This window comes from Dipodomys merriami, unplaced genomic scaffold (assembly GCF_024711535.1).
Source record: "Dipodomys merriami isolate MVZ:Mamm:240054 unplaced genomic scaffold, mDipMer1.0.p SCAF_105, whole genome shotgun sequence".
Taxonomy (NCBI): domain Eukaryota; kingdom Metazoa; phylum Chordata; class Mammalia; order Rodentia; family Heteromyidae; genus Dipodomys; species Dipodomys merriami.
In genome coordinates this window covers 4,684,814-4,690,104 of record NW_027202327.1, presented here as the reverse complement: position 1 = coordinate 4,690,104, position 5,291 = coordinate 4,684,814, and positions in this window count along the sequence as shown.

The following is a 5,291-nucleotide window of genomic DNA, read 5'->3' as shown; positions in this document are numbered from 1 at the left end:
AAACCTATCCTTAAACTAAACCTCAACCTAACACTCACCTTAACCCTAAACCTAACCCTAACCCTCACCCTAACTCTCACCCTAAGTCTATCCCTCACCGTCACCCTAACCCTCAACATAAAACTTTCCCTCACCCTATTCCTAACCCTAATCCTAAGCCTAACCCTCACACTAACCCTATCCCTCACCCTAACACTAATCCTAACCCTCAGACAAACCCTCTTCCTAACCCTAACCCTAACCCTCAACCTAACCCTAACCCTAAACTTAATTCTCACAATAACCCTAAACCTCACCCTCACACTAAACCTCACCCTCAGTCTAACCCTAACCCAAAACCAAATCCTAACCCAAAACCTCACACTCACCCTCACCTTAACTCTAACCCTAACCCCAACTCTATCCCTAACCCTCAACCTAACTCTAACCCTCACCCTAAACCTTACCCTAACCCTCAGCCTAACCCTTACCCTAACACTAATACTATCCCTAACCCTCACCCTCACCATTACCCTCACTCTAACACTCTAGGGTTACCTCACCCTAACCCTAAACCTAAACCTAACCCTCACCATAACGCTCACCCTATCCCTCAACCTAACCCTAACCTTAACCCTAAACCTCACTCTCACCCTAATCCTCACACTAACCCTTATCCTCACAGTAACCCTAACCCTAACCCTAACCCGCACATTAAGGCTAACCCTCACCCTAACCCTAACCCTACCCTTCACCCTACCCTCACCCTAACCCTAACCCTAACCCTCACCGTCACCCTAACCCTCACCTACACCCTCACCCTCAACTTCAGCCTAACCCTAAACCTAACCCTAAACCTGACCCTCACCCTAACACTAAACCTCACCCTCACCCACACCCTCACCCTCAGCCCAAACCTAACCCTAACCCTATACCTATCCCTAACCCTCACACTCCTCCTAAACCTAAATCTAACCCTAACACTAACGCTGACTTTCACCCTAACAACAACCCTATCCCTAATCCTCATCCTAACCCTATCCCTCACCCCAACCTAACCCTAAACCTCACCCTAATCCTAACCCTAACACTAATGCTAACCCTAACACTCACCCTCACCCTAACGCTCACTCTAACCCTTACCCTCACCGTAAACCTCACCCTAACCCTCACACTAACACTAAACCTCACCCTAACCATCAACCTAACCCTAAACCTAAAGCTAACACTCTCCTTAACGCCGGCCCTAACCCTCAACCTAAGCTTAACCCTCACCCTCACCCTAACCCTGACCCTAAACCTTACCCTAAACCTAATCCTAACCCTAACCCTAACTCTAACCCTCACCCTCAACCTAACCCTAACCTGAACCATAACCCTCACCCTAACACTCACCCTAACCCTAAGGCTGACCCTAAACTTCACTCTCACCCTAACCCTAAACCTCAAGTGAACCCTAACTCTCACCTTCACCGTCAGCCTCACCTTCACCCTCACCCTAACCCTCACACTAATCCTCGCACTCACCCTCACCCTAAATTTAACCATAACCCTAACCCACACCCTAATCCTAAACATCACCCTCATCCTCACCATGACCCTCACCCTAATCCTCACCCTCACCCTCACCCTAACCCTAAGCATAACCCTAACACTCACCCTAAGCATAACTATCAACCTCACCCTCAACCTCACCCTATGCCTAACCCTACACCTAAGCCTAATCCTAAACCTAACCCTCACCCTCCCCCTCACCCAAACCTAAAACTTAGCTTAACCCTAAGCCTAACCCTAGCACTCACCTAATCCTTACCCTCACTGTCACCCTAAACCTAATCCTCAACCCAAACCTAACCCTCACCCTAACTCTAACCGTCACCCTCACTTTCACCCTAACGCTAACCCTAGCTTTCCCCTAACCCATAGCCTCACCGTCACTCTAACCCTGACCCTAACCCTAAACCTCAACCTAACCCTCACCCTCACCCTCACCCTCACCTTAACTGTATTCCTAACCCTAAACCTAATGCTCAACATAACCCTCACCCTTACCCTCACCCTAACCCTAACCGCAACCCTAACCCTCACCCTAACCCTAACCCTAACCCTAATGCTATTTCTAACCCTTACCCTCACCCTGACCCTCACCCTGACCCTCACCCTAACCCTAACCCTTATACTCACCCTAAACCTAACCCTAATCCTATCCCTCACACTAACTTAAACCTAACCCTACCCCTTAGCCAAACCCTCACCCTAAACCTAACCCTAATCCTCACCCTATAACTAACCCTAACCTTACCCTCACCCTAACCGTAACCCTAACCATAACCCTCAGACTAAACCTACCCCTCACCCAAACACTCACCCTAACATTAATCCTCACCCTAATCCTAACCTTAACCCTAGACCTCAGCCTCAGCCTACCCACACACTAACCCTAAACCTAAAACTAACCATAACCCTAACCCTAAACCTTACTCTCACCCTTACCCTCATCCTCACCATCAACCTCAACCTAACCCTCACCCTCACCCTCACCTTAACCCTAACCATAACCCTAACCCTTCCCCTAAACCTGACTCTGACTCTCACCCTCACCCTCAGCCTCATCCTAAGCCTAACTCTAAACCTAAGCGTAATCCTAAACCTAACGCTCACCCTCACCCTCGCCCTAAACCTAAACCTCACCCTAACCCTAACTTTAACCCTAGCCCTCACCGTAACCTTACTCTCACCGTCACTCTAACCCTCACATTAACACTAACACTCACCCAAACCCTAACCCTAACCCTCACCCTAACGCTCAGCCTAACCCTAATCATAACCCTCACCCTAAACCTAACCCTACAACTCAACATAAACCTTACCCTCAACCTAATCCTAAGGGTAACCCGAATCCTCACCTGAAAATTAATAGTAACCCTAATACTATCGCTAACCTTCACCCTCACCCTAACTCTCACTCAAAACCTTACCCTCAGCCTAACCCTAACCCTAACCCTAAAAATAAACCTCACCCTAACACTAAACCTAACCCTATCCCTCACCTTAAATCTTACCTCACCGTCACTCTAACCCTCACCCTAAACATCATCCTCATCCTAAATGTAATCCTAACCCTCACCCTCACCCTAACCCTCACCGTCACATTAACCCTCACCCTAACCCTAACCGTCACCCACACCCTAAAACTCACCCTCACCCTCACCCTCACCCTCACCTTAACCTTACCCGAAACCTCACCCTAAGCCTAACCCTCACCCTAAACCTAAATCTAACACTCAACCTCATACTAATCCTGACCCTCACCTTAACCCTCACACTAACCCTCACCCTAACCCTAACGCTAACCCAAATAATCAATCTCACCCTAACCCTCACCCTAACGCTTATCCTCAAACTAACCCTAACCCTAACCCTAACCCTCACATTAACCCTAACCCTCACCCTAACCCTAACCCTACCACTCACCCTAACCCTCACCCTAACCATAACCCTAACCCTCACCTTCACCCTAACACTAATCCTCACCCTAAACATGACGCTAACCCTAACCCTCAACAGAACCCTAACCCTAATCCTCACCCTAACACTAACCCTCACCTTAAACCTCACCCCCACTCTAATCCTCATCCTAAACCTAACCCTAACCCTAAGCCTCACCATAACCCTAACCCTCACCCTCACGCTCCCCATCACCCTCAGCCTAACCCTAAGCCTAACCCTCACCCTCACCCTCACCCTCACCCTAACCCTCACCCTCACCCTCACACTAACCCTCAACCTCACCCTAAACATCACCCTAAGCCTCACTCTCACGCTAACCATAACCCTAAACCTCACCTTAACGCTAACCCTCACCCTAAATCTCACCCTAACCCTAACGCTAACCTGAACCCTCACCCTCACCCTAACACTCATTTTAACCCTAATTCTCACACTAAACCTAACCCTAACCCTAACCTTCACTCTAAACCTAACCCTCACCCTAAGCTTAACACTAACCCTCACTCTAAACCTAACCCTCACCCCCACCCTAACACTCAATGTCACCCTAATCCTCACCGTAAACCTAACCCATAACCACACCAAAAACCTCACCCTCACCCGAACCCTTACCCTCACACGAACCCTCACCCTCACCCTGACCCTAACCCTAACCATAACCCTCACCCTAACCCACAGCCTCACACTAACCCTCATGCTAAACTTTACGCTCAACCTAGCCCAAACCCTAACCCTCAACCTAACACTCACACTAACCCTAACCCTCAGCCTAATCTTTATCCTAACACTAAACCTAACCTAACCCTCACCCTAACCCTAACCCTAATACTAACACTAACATTCACCCTCACCCTAACCCTCACACTCACCACAACCTCAACTTGACCCTACCCCTACCCCATTCCATAACCCTCACCCTAACCCTAACACTCAACCTAATCCTAACCCTACCTCTAACACTCACCCACACACTAACCCTAAACCTAACAGTATCCCTCACCCTAATCCTAATCCTCACCCACACCCTAACCCTCACCCTCATCCGAAAACACAACCTCACCCGAACCCTCATCCTCACCCTAACCCAAACCCTCACACTAAACATCACCCAAACCCTAACCCAAATCCTAATCCGAACCCTAACCCTAAACCTCACCCTCACCCTAAACCTAACCCTCACCCTAACCGTAACCCTCACCCTAAAATTAACCATAAATCTAAACATAACCCTCACACTAACTGTACCCCTCACCCTAACCCTAACCCTAAGACTAATCTGAACCATCACCGTTACTGTCACACTCAGCCTAAACCTAACCCTAACCATATTCTTATTCCTAACCCTCACCCTCATCCTCAGCCTAAACCTAAACCTAACCCTAATCCTCACACTCACCCTCACCCTCAGTCTCACCCTAACCCTCACCCTCGCCCTAAACCTCATCCTCACCCTAAACATCACCATAACCCTAACACTCACCGAAACCCTAACCCTAACCCTCACCCTAAACCGAACCTCAGCTTAACCCTCACCCTCACCCTAATAGTCACCATAACCCTAACCCTTAACTAACCGAAACCCTCACCCTCACCTTAACCTTCACCCTCACCCTAGCCCTCACCCTAAACCTAACCTTAACTCTAATCCTCACCCTCCACCTCCCCTTCCCCTCAGCCTTACCCTAAACCTAACCTTAATCCTAACCCTAACCCTCAACCCCACCCTCACCCTAACCCTAACCCTAACCCTAACACTAACCCTCACCTTCATCGTCACCCTAACCCTAAACTTAACCCTAAAA